This window comes from Dipteris shenzhenensis, chromosome 26 (assembly GCF_047967505.1).
Source record: "Dipteris shenzhenensis isolate YYH24624 ecotype China chromosome 26, Dip_SZ_1.0, whole genome shotgun sequence".
Classification (NCBI taxonomy): domain Eukaryota; kingdom Viridiplantae; phylum Streptophyta; class Polypodiopsida; order Gleicheniales; family Dipteridaceae; genus Dipteris; species Dipteris shenzhenensis.
In genome coordinates this window covers 30,671,063-30,683,684 of record NC_141621.1, presented here as the reverse complement: position 1 = coordinate 30,683,684, position 12,622 = coordinate 30,671,063, and the positions used below count along the sequence as shown (strand labels likewise).

Below are 12,622 nucleotides of genomic sequence, written 5' to 3'. Positions count from 1 at the left end.
AATATTCATGGTGGGTACTCACATGATGTACTAATAGTTCTTCAATATGATTACTACATCTCTAGCAAATGAAATAGGTGCAAGACACCACAAAAGTTATGCATGTTTAATACTAGGGCATCACAAGCAAAACGAATTGCTTGAAGGGAAAAGTTCATGTCAAATCACTAGACTCAATCTTCTTTACTGATGTCATCCACATAGATACTGCGATGATGCTTTCTCTCTTTGATGGGGGCATCGAATGCAATGTCATTACACATCATCTCAGCCATAGCACCTGCATAAGAAGGCAAAAAGCTAAAATAGATCAATCAATATCAATGCCTCATTGATAATAATATTCTCCAACAAATAGGTTTAAAAAGATAAAACATGAGAGTAACATACTTACTAGTCATCTGGAAGATTAACAACCATTTCCACATATTCGGAAACATTTAGAGTCCCATAGTTGCTTAACACATTTCCCTTTCCTTTCTGTCCATCCAAAAATGGTTGCAATATAGAATTGCAAATGTCAGGATCATTCTCAATAGATAAGCATGCTCTCCTAGAATGCACGCATGCTTTTTGCATAGAACCAGTCCCAGCATCTAAGTCCACCACATGTCTAGAAATTGGACACAAGAACTCTAAGAAGTACAACATCATGCATGGAGCCTTCTTCAATGCACCTCTCCATGGAATACTCTCTCCATGTTTTATAGTCTGCTCACTTGTTGGTAAATAATGATGAAACAAACTACTTCCAAAAGCAATGCCCAATTTGGTACTGTTATGGATAAAATTGTCTAAGGAAAAAGGCATTAATATGTATGTGTGTTTGTATATGTGGCAATAGTATAATAAAATATGGTGTGCATAGGGCCCAAGGTTGAGGTGGCAGGGCATAACCATGTGCCACCCTTCCATGTAAGAGGACCCATAAGGTGTGTTGTACATAATCCATGATAGTAATATTATAAAATGTAAGGTGGCATGGCTCCTCCATGTGCCACCCCTCCACCTAGGCTGCATTTAGTGAGATATGGCTCAAAGTCCATGGGAGAAGCAATATAAAATAGGTGGAGATGGCTATTATATTGAGTTATTCCCTCCATATGGGATAGGCCCATGTGGGGGAGGTATAGAAGGTCCAAGAGAGCAAGTTAAATAATGGGGAAAGTAGGAGGAGGTGGCAAGATTCCTTGTGCCAACCCTCCACTTGTCCTCCTAGAGGTTTAAACATATTATAAAATTGGAAAGAGACCAAGGGAGTATCATAGACTTGAGATATGGGGCTTGATTTATGTGGAAAATTGAGGCAAAGGGTTGTCGCACACAATTGAGAGTGCGTAACCGCCTAGCCCACATGGGAGACTTTTCCACACACACCATGCATGTGGGAGGATACATTAATGGGGAGAGACCCCCTCTTTTGGCTATAAAAGGAAGGGGCTATTCCTTGATGAGACACGCTCATTCTTGTAAAGCCACCTAGCTAGTATTTTGATATTTCCCTCTCATCCCTTCTTCCAAATAAAGTATGGTTCTCTTCCCTTGATGTCTCCATCTCTACATTCCTCCTCCTATCATGTACATGTTTCTCTTCCCCCTCTCCTTTTCCCCTTGTGTCATAGTCTCCCTCTTCCTTCCCTCCACTTCTAATTCCTTTTTCCCTCCTATGACAACCGTTCGCCCTCATGATCTCCTTTTCTCTATGGCCCTTGAGCGTCGCCATGCTTAGCCTCTAGCCTCTGGTCTTGATTTCTTTTCCGGCTAATAGAATTGGTGTGGCTGCTGGGATACGAATCTCCACGGCTAGTGGTGAATCTTCTACTCGTACTGGTCACATCTATAAAACTATACCATCTGTGCTCTTTCTAAGCTACTGCGCATGCATTCGATTCGCGCATCTCCTATGTTTGACCGTGCAACAGTTTTCTGGGCTGCTGCAACTTCTGGTCGCGACACTTTTCTCATTTTGCCTGTCTATTGTGTTCACTCGTGCGACAATCTTCTAGGCTACTGCAACTTCTGGTTGCGGACAGTTTTCTGCGTTCACCTGCGTGACAGTTCCGATAGTTCTCTGGATTGCTGCGGCTTCTGGTCGCGGACAGTTTTCTGAGTTCCTGCAAAACTGTAACAGCAGATCCTGCACCCCCCTCTCTCTTCTCTTCTTCTTCTTCTCTTTCTCTTCTCCTTCTCCTCTCCTCTCCTCTCTTTTTATTAAAGAGTAGGATTTGAACCCAAGATCTCCCCCTTCACAAAAGAAAGACTTATCATTGGGCCAACAAGTTGCAAGTGGTAAAAATGTAATGATTTTTGTTCATATATTGAAATCGCGGGAACTGTAACTCTCTAACCGTAGGGAGTTTTCTCTTGCTATAAAAAGCAAAAATACTTCATTTTATGTGCTCTATCCACATCTCCTACTAGATCGCCGATTCAAAACTTCTCCAAGCTCACTTCACGGATGCATGCCACACGAGGAGGGTGGACATTTATGTCACTTCTCGACGCGTTTAAGGAATTGGTGCCTGGTCCTCCGCACCTTACGGCTACCAATGCACGAGATGTCTTCCTTGATCTTCATGTCGACCTTCAACGGCTGATCTTACGGAATTGGTGCCTGGTCCTCCGCACCTTACGGCTACCAATGCACGCGTTTAAGGAATTGGTGCCTGGTCCTCCGCACCTTACGGCTACCAATGCACGAGATGTCTTCCTTGATCTTCATGTCGACCAGTGCATTGTTGAAGGAGATGACGGGTGGAATGATACACTGTGGATGATTCATGGTGAAGAACTACTGATATGCTGGGAGGATTTTGATTTTACTTCTACTCATTGTGCGGTGATCGAACTACTTGCTGCTTCAGAGGTAATTAAAACGATGTCCTTCATCGAAGGGTGGGATGCTCCCCAAGCTTGGGGGGCGATTTGGCACATCTGCTTGTTGATTCCTGTGGATAAGCTCGTCCTAAATGGTATATTCACAATCTCACTACAAAGGTTTCTAGGCCTCGGCTATGGTTGGTAATGTTTCGACCAAGGAATCCATTTGTACCTAATCAACCTTTTGTGCCTCATTTCGAGCTTCAAGTTGTAATTCTTTTTGGTCTTAAGATAAACTATCAACAAAGGATTGCAAGTTTATTTGGTGCTGAACGTTTGGCTCAAGTGTTGAATTCTCCCCACCCTCTCCTCCTACCTATCTTGGACTACCGAGAAACTTGGGATGTTCGAATTTTAGTCTTGGTGTGATGACATCTTGGATTCTTCAATTTGATGGAGCTTACAAACCTTCGACCAAGGCGGCTGGCGTGGGTGTGAAGCTCACTTCACCGGGTGGTGAGGAGTATTGTTACAGCAAGTCTTCACCCGCAAATACTTGCAATCAAGCTGAGTACTCGGCGCTCATTTTTGGGCTACAAAAGACACAAGAACATCATGCCAAGCAATTGGAGGTGCAAGGAGATTCTCAACTAGTGTGTGAACAAGTTAGTGGAAGGTGCAGAGCAAAGGCTTGGTTCCATGACATCAACAAGCATTGGAACTTTGCAACCAATTTGAAGAGGTAAAAATTCAGCATATTCCTCGAGCTCGAAATCTTGTTGCTGATTTCTTGGCACGTGAAGCTTGTACTTCAATCACGCATGACGCGAGTGGAAGCGCCACCCCAACAAAGCCGCAAGCCACAAAGGAGGGTGATCATTTGTAAGGAATGCAAAGGTTGTGGTCATCATGAAACTAAGTGTTGGGCATACTTGATACGAGTTCACCAACTTCGGAAGATCATTAGGAGGGTTCTCAAGGACATTTCTCAAAAGAAGGATTCCAGACCACACACCCCTCGAAGAAATAGCATGGCGACTACAAGAATTGGAAGAAGCTGAAGGTGATGTGCAAGCTCTCCAACTGTTGACATTTGTCATGGCATTCTTGTTTGCCTTGATGAACAACCTCATGCAACGCCATGCCTCTAACCCTCGCTTGTAAAGATCGATGTGATATCATGAGGGTTGGTCCTTTTAAGATTGTCTATGTGCTATTCTATGTTGAAGATTCTTCTCGTGTAGTATTTCACACTACACCAGTCACACCCTACCCTGCCTATGTGTGCTTTGTGGATGTATCTTCACCCGATTTTCAGTTCAAGCTTCCTCTTACTATTGTTCGTCCATAGATAAGCCTCTCTTTTCCATCTTCCAAGCATGGCTGACATTCCCGTGTTTTGTGGACGGGTGGAAGAAAATCCAAATGAGTATCACCGTTGTGTTTCTCTCAACTTTCTTACTGAAGACAGATGGCTATTGGTTCTTCCCACATTTCTAGAGGGTTTGGCTCAAGTGTGGTATGAGAAGTAAGCTGAAGACGTTCGCCAAAGCTGGCCAAGGTTGACAGCAGCGATGATTGAGTATTTCGGCAAAGAAGAGGAGCTAGAGAATGTGTACCTACAGGTGGCAAACTTGAAGCAGTCAGAAGGTGAGACGGCATGTCGATATGTGGATCGAGCAGCCGTGCTCCTGGACCGTTTGATTGCCACACAGGAGGACAATGCCGGATTTCGAGTTGGAATGACTCAGCATGTGCTGGGCTACCTTGTAGCAGGAGCGAGTGATGAATTCCGCCTCAAGCTTAAATGGGAGAATCCAGAAACTATGGTGCTAGCACATAAGATTGCTCAAAAGTTTGATAAAGTTCAGTCTGACCCTGCTTCTGACCCTGCTTCAAAGAAGACGATTGTCCCTCCGCAACCCCCTCAATTCCTGTAACAACAACCTGGGGGGGCTAACTCAGGGGCATACCCCCACCCCTCATCAAGGATGTATCCACCACCTCCACCTCAAATGTATGGTCCTCCCTTAGATGCTTACCCTCAACAAGGTGTATATCCTCACCCTCCGCCTCGAAGATTTCCCCAGCCTCGCACACGAGCCCTCCTCCTCTCTACTCCCATGGCCCCTCCAACTAAAGAGGCCCCCCCTGCAACAGAACCTGGAGTCAATGACCTAGCTAAGGCCCTGAATAATCTTCGGCTTGAGATGGTGGGCATCAGAAATCAAGCCAACCGCCCTCCAAGAGACCGTGCTAATGTTGTATGCTACGAGTGCCACCAGAAGGGTCATTATCACACAGAATGCCCCAATATTCCAAGGGTGAATCTTCTAAGTGAGTCGGGCACTGAGGATTCTGATGTAGAGATCCTTGACCTCGGGAAAAGAAGTCGTGCCACCTCGAACCCCTCTCCAAACCGTGGACCGGGCCGCCCCAGGAAGAAGGTGTCCTTCTCAGAGCCCTCAGATGTTGAGATGGCAGACCCACCAACAGAGAAGACTAAAAGATCTCGTAGGAGTAAGTGGTCACCCTCAGATTTTCCCATCGGCTCAGGGCAAGAGGACTATTCGGTTGTTCAGGACCTTGCTCATCGATCTTTGAGCATCACACTCCCTCAACTAATAGCATTAAGCCCTAAGGTGAGACGTGAGCTGGAGCAAGGTCTCTCAACAAGGAAGAGCAAGAAAAAGGGAAAGGTACGAGAGGTATCTTCTATCTCTAAAGAAATTGATCGGCACCCACATACAGTAGATGTCATCATAGATAATTGCCGTGTCAAAAATGTGTGTGTTGATGGGGGAGCTGCATGTAATATCATGGTGCCCCGAATCATGAAGAAATTGAATTTGAAATGTACAAGGCGTTCCTCCACTCGAATCAAGGTAGCAGATGGTCGACGACTCGCCACCATGGGAGTCATTGAGGATTTGCCCATCACTATCAATGGGGTGACCACCACTATCAATTTCTATGTAGTGGACATTGAAGATACAGGTAGAAGTTACCCAGCCATACTCAGGAGACCATGGTTGAGAAAAAGTGATGCAGTCAGCTATTGGAAGATAGGACACATGTCTTTTGGTGCTTCTAAGGAGAAGATCCTGGTGCAACCTGGTGCCATGGAACCGGAAGAAGAAGAGGAGCATGACAGTGATACTCTCTCATCCTCAGTGTCTGAGTCCATGGAAGAAACAAACGGGGGGGAGGAATTCTCAGAGGAGGAAGTTTACATGATGGGGGTGTCTCCGACCCTGCCACCTATAGAAAAGATAACAGCTAATCCTTAACAGCTTGAATCTATGCTTTCCCCAGATCTCATTCCAAGTGAGAAAGATGAGTTTCTAGAAATGTTCAAAGATTTCCCTGACCTCTTTGCAACTAGCTACCGCCACCTTCGCCATGTGACTGCCATAGAGCACAAGATAGAGCTGAAGCCTGATGCGAAGCCTGTGGCTCAAAACTATCGGAGATTAGGGCCCCTGCATACCGATGCTTTGTGCTCAGAGTTGCAGAAGCTTGTAGAGGCTGGGTTTATTGTTTCGGTTCACAATACTAAATGGGTTTCACCAGTGGTAGTCATCCCAAAGAAAAACAACAAGTGGCGGGTCTGCATCGACTATAAGAAGCTCAATGCTGCCACCAAGAGGGATCATCATCCTCTGTCCTTTCAAGACCTCATTCTTGAGAAGGTAAGTGGTCATGAGATGTATACTTTCTGTGATGGTTACTCTAGGTTTTATCAAATCAGAATTGCCGAGGAAGATGTGCTTAAAACCACATTTGCCACACCCTGGGGGACATTTGCATTCAAAGTAATGCCATTTGGCCTCACCAATGCTCCTGCTACCTTTCAAAGATTTATGCAGATGGTGTTTGCTCCTTATTTGGGGGATTTCTTAGAGGTGTTTTTAGATGATTTTTGTATATTCTCGTCACGTAAGGAGCACATCATGAAGGCTAGATTGGCCTTCCAAAGGGTCAATGATGCAAATGGCAGTCTCAACCCTGAGAAATGCACCATTGGAGCCACTCAAGGGAGGTTATTGGGACATGTTGTCTCATCCAAGGGCGTCAAGCCTGACCCCGAGAAGGTAGAAGCCATCCTCAAGCACTCCCCACCTACAACCAAATGTCAGGTACGCTCATTTGTCAATCTAGCAGGATACTATCACTGCTTCATTAATCAATATGCTGCTTTGACATGACCCATGACTATGCTATTAAAAGATGGGGTTGATTTCTCTTGGGATGAGGATTGTGATCATGGGTTTGCACAAATCAAGAATGCTCTGGCTTCAGAACCCATTCTACGCAATCCAGATTGGTCAAAGACCTTCTATATCAATCTTGGGTTTGGTGAGCACACTTTGGTAGGTATTCTTCTCTAGCAAGGGGAGGATTGGTTCATGTATCCCGTTCGATTTGCTTCTCGACAATTGCTCGACACTGAGCGACGCTATTCAGAGGCTGACAAGCATGCCTTGTCTTTGGTGTTTTGCATTGAGAAATTTAAGCATTATGTGGCTGGAAAGTCCTTCTTTATACTCACTGGCACTGGTCTTGCAAAGCAAGTTCTTCAATCACCAAATCCCATGGGCCGGTTGGCCAAATGGTTGGCAATTCTACAAGAATATGATTTTTCTTTCAAAATTGTAAAAGGGGGTTGTTCCAACTTGAAGAATGCTTTGATTGATTTAGAGGAGTGCCTTGATGTAACCCTTGTAGCAGCCATAGAAGTTGGGGATCCATGGTATGGTGGTATCTACAAGTTTTTGAATGCTTTCTCCTTTCCTTCAGAAAGTACTAGCTATGAGAGAAAGAAGATCCACAGAGATAGTAGGCGCTACACCCTCCTTGATGGGGTGTTGTACCGTCAAGGCATGGATGGGGTACTAAGATGGGCCATTGATGTAGATGAAGTGCCTAAGGTATTGAAGCATTATCATGATGGATTTTGTGGAGGTCACTATGCCAATGACTATACAGCTAAGAAGATTTTACATGTTGGATACTATTGGCCGACCTTGTTCAAGGATGTCACTTTGTATTGTAAAACCTGTGAACCATGTCAATTCTTTGGTAGGAAGGATTTGCGTCCTGGGCAACATCACCCAGTGATGTCCATCCATTCGTTTTAGAAGTGGGGAATAGATTTTGTCAGGCCCTTGCCCATGACTGCCCACAAAAAGAAGTATCTTTTGGTAGCCACTCAATATGTCACTAAGTGGGCTGAAGCTATCGCCCTCCCTGCTACAAATGGCAAGGCAGTTTCAAATTTCATATTTGAACGTATTTGCACAAGGTTTGGGATACCCATGGAGATAGTCTCTGACCATGGAAGTCCATTCTTAAATGAAGCAGTGGAGTTACTCATGGATCGCATGGGTATTGATCATCACACTTCTAGCATCTATTATCTAGCATCCATGGGTTAAACAGAGCGGACCAATGGCCTCCTTTGTAAAACCATGGGAAAAATGGCCACAGGGAATAGGAGCCAATGGGATCAGAAGGTCACTGAAGCTATGTGGGCTTACAACATAACTCATAAAACATCTACAGGTCACACTCCTTTTGAGTTGGTGTATGGTACTGAGGCAGTTTTACCACTAGAGATAGAGATTCCAGCCTTGAGATTGGCACAGGAACAGAGGATGACAGAAGATGAACATGTAGAGGCCAGATTGGTACAACTTGAGAAGTTAGATGAAACCCGACGCCTTGCACTACACCAAACAGAGATCCACAAGAATCGACAAAATGTTGGAATACTGAAAGGAAAGAGTAGAGTGGACACAAAATCAGAATACTTGCTTATAGAATGAAGAAGAAAGAGGTCCTTAAGTAGGCACCTCATACAAGGTCACTGACATCACTGATGACCTCAAAGCTCCACAATCATCTCCTCAATCTGCTCCTAGATTCACTCAATCATCCTATGTGGCTTTTCCACCACCTAACTGTGCTTGTGGGCACCTAACTGTGCCTCTAGCACTCACACATAGAAACATAAGGTGTGCCTGAGGCATACACCTTGAGATATCCCAACACAAAAGGCCCGCTTGGATGCTAAGATTCGCAAGGGATGGGAAAGATACTTTGCTGAGGGGGATGTTGTGCTATGCTTTGATAACAGATTGGACCACCAAATGGATAAGAAGCTTCTGCCACTGTGGGCTGATCCATACAAAGTCATCAAAGAACATAGCAATGGGTCTGTACAAGTTCAGGAGCTGCATGAACCATATGGCAAGAAGGTGATCAACAAGCGTTACCTCAAGCCTTTCTTTGTGCGTGATGGACCCAGGCATGGAAATGCTGTGCATTCCCTGCCTGGGGGGGGAACTGTTATGGATAAAATTGTCTAAGGAAAAAGGCATTAATATGTATGTGTGTTTGTATATGTGGCAATAGTATAATAAAATATGGTGTGCATAGGGCCCAAGGTTGAGGTGGCAGGGCATGACCATGTGCCACCCTTCCATGTAAGAGGACCCATAAGGTGTGTTGTACATAATCCATGATAGTAATATTATAAAATGTAAGGTGGCATGGCTCCTCCATGTGCCACCCCTCCACCTAGGTTGCATTTAGTGAGATATGGCTCAAAGTCCATGGGAGAAGCAATATAAAATAGGTGGAGATGGCTATTATATTGAGTTATTCCCTCCATATGGGATAGGCCCATGTGGGGGAGGTATAGAAGGTCCAAGAGAGCAAGTTAAATAATGGGGAAAGTAGGATGAGGTGGCAAGATTCCTTGTGTCAACCCTCCACTTGTCCTCCTAGAGGTTTGAACATATTATAAAATTGGAAAGAGACCAAGGGAGTATCATAGACTTGAGATATGGGGCTTGATTTATGTGGAAAATTGAGGCAAAGGGTTGTCGCACACAATTGAGAGTGCGTAACCGCCTAGCCCACATGGGAGACTTTTCCACACACACCATGCATGTGGGAGGATACATTAATGGGGAGAGACCCCCTCTTTTGGCTATAAAAGGAAGGGGCTATTCCTTGATGAGACACACTCCTTCTTGTAAAGCCACCTAGCTAGTATTTTGATATTTCCCTCTCATCCCTTCTTCCAAATAAAGTATGGTTCTCTTCCCTTGATGTCTCCATCTCTACATTCCTCCTCCTATCATGTACATGTTTCTCTTCCCCCTCTCCTTTTCCCCTTGTGTCATAGTCTCCCTCTTCCTTCCCTCCACTTCTAATTCCTTTTTCCCTCCTATGACAACCGTTCGCCCTCATGATCTCCTTTTCTCTATGGCCCTTGAGCGTCGCCATGCTTAGCCTCTAGCCTCTGGTCTCGATTTCTTTTCCGGCTAATAGTACCAACCACGGAAGCATTTCTAGGATTACAAACACAAGACATACCAGCCCGATGAAGAAGGCATAAAACCACAACATCCACCTAAAGACAAGAAAAGAATTAAACGTATACTTAGTACAAGCCATTTCATTATACAAGAGCATAAATTCTTTTAGCAGGTCATTGTATAACAATTGTCTCACCTTATGATCAATACCACCAACTTTGATTATACAATGTGCATCCAAACATTGCATGTACATTTGACATGCAAACTCCAATCTACTGATCCTAGCATAATGCTCAACCAAATGAAGAACATGAGGAGCACACATAACTAGGATCCAGCCAGAATCTGAAACAACTATGGCCGCTACTAGCAAGGAGTACGTACATGGTCCTCTGTTAATAAATTCCAAGATGGAGATATGGAATCCTCTACTCCAAGAGCTTCTAGCTGTGTAGGCAGATCAATAATGACAAAACCTGCAGCCCAAGCAACACTCTTACCATTTCTTGTTTTTCTTTCACCTCCAAGACCCACAAAGTATTCCTTCATGTCTATATAAGCTTGTGTGAAGTTTGAGACAGACAATTGCTTCCCAAACTCGACATAATCATAGCACCAAACCTTGCAATGTGAAGCATCACATGTGCCACTCTGATTCAAAGCTAGAGAGGTCAATGGAATGTACAAAAAGCAGACAGACCTATCTTTCCATTTACATCCTTTCAAAATGAGTGTAGACTGCAGTACCTGCACATCTGTACCCACACCACATATGTAAAGACACAAAGTGATAACAACATATGTTACACAAACAAATAACAGCTTGAAAAAAGATCAAGAGAACTTACCATTATTAGTACCAGGATTTTTTGGTGGCCTACCACCCTTCTTTAGTTCCATACTTGAATCTTTGTCCTTTTTAGTCATCTTCTCAAGTGTTTTTTGAACCTCAATGACTGCATCATCCTCGTGGACTGAATTTGAGCTTGATGAACCCATCTCTCCCTTTTTATGCTGTATGTATAGCTCTACCTCCTCCTCGATGCAACATCCTTTTTTCATATTGAGCCACCACGGGTAGTTCTTTCTCTCCCACTCAGAGAACACTTGCTTCCCTTCTTTTTCTATTTCGCCATCCACTTTATGAATTCTCTATCAGCTTTTGGCATCCCATAACTTGTTCTCAAATTTGAATCTGACCCTAAGATTCTGAGGGTTGCTAGTTGTGTCTCCTTTGAGACTTTTGCAATGGAGATGTTATACAACTTTTCCAATGTGACAATGGACGATTTATCATCAAATGGGAGGCTCCACAAGATATTAAACCAATCTTCACCATTTGTTGGTTTGACAATAGACAGAATCTACATATAAACAATACATGCAATCGTCACACTCAACTGTAATTTTTAGTCATACAATACATGCATATCCCATACCTTGATCATTTTGTAAACAAACATCATATGACCAATCTCAAAAAACACTTGAACACTTTAAAAAGTCAACTTTATGTTAAGAATCATTAAATTAACCATACCTTGTTCATTTTTCAACCATACTTGAGATTCACATCCTTTCGAATACTTTTAAGTGCTATCTCCATATCAGCAACACTCAAATTTGGCTGAAGTTCCTTTAGCTTTGCCTCATAATCTTGCTTGTATAGTGGCTAAAATATATTCCAAAGAAATGAATGAGTACAATGAATTAGTTAGTTCTAATTCAAAAGACATCCATGACAAATGGTATGGAACTTACTATAAATACCATTCTCCCTAGCATCAGAGATGTCAAAGGATACCAAGTACTTGATCCTTTACTGCTTTCATCTCAGGGGGGTCACTATGTATAAACCCTCTATACCACGTGCGTTCAAGGCCTATTTCTAAAATCCCTTATCTGTAAATTTTTCATTAATAAAATGTACCCCTTTTCTATACAAATCTGTAAATTTTTCCCAAAACTATTTTAAATAGTCCCTTATGTATATTTATTTATGTAAATTTTAGAAATAAAAATTATCCTTCTGTTGAACTCACGTGATAGGATTACATATGATGAGTGACCCCCCCGAGGCTTTCATTTGCCCTATGCTTTTCAAGTGTCTTTTTTTCTTCCTCAGAAAATAGTGATAAGTACTCATTCTCATCACACAGACACATTGTCTTTGTGTTGTACAAATAATCCTTGAGATTTGTTTTAATAATTGTTGTTTCATTAAGGTTGAAAAATAAAAAATACATAGCTTCAAACATATTAAGAATTGTTCACAAAACCCTTAAAAGCTCGAAAAAAGGTAACACATATAAGCAAGAACTCGCACTTACAGATTGAATCTTTGAAGAGCAGCTATTAGCTTCATTTCTGTTTCTTTCTCTAGAGTAATAAAACTTGCTAAAACTTGAATATTCCATGCCTTTGATGTCTTGAATTTCTCTTCAATTAGAGACATCCATGCAATAGTACAG

General features: G+C 43.1%; 1 pseudogene; it reads right to left on the bottom strand.

Moving 5' to 3' along the window:
- Window positions 1–330: 330 nt before the first annotated feature.
- On the bottom strand, window positions 331–11,228 carry LOC147884944 (uncharacterized; annotated as a pseudogene).
- Window positions 11,229–12,622: the final 1,394 nt, after the last annotated feature.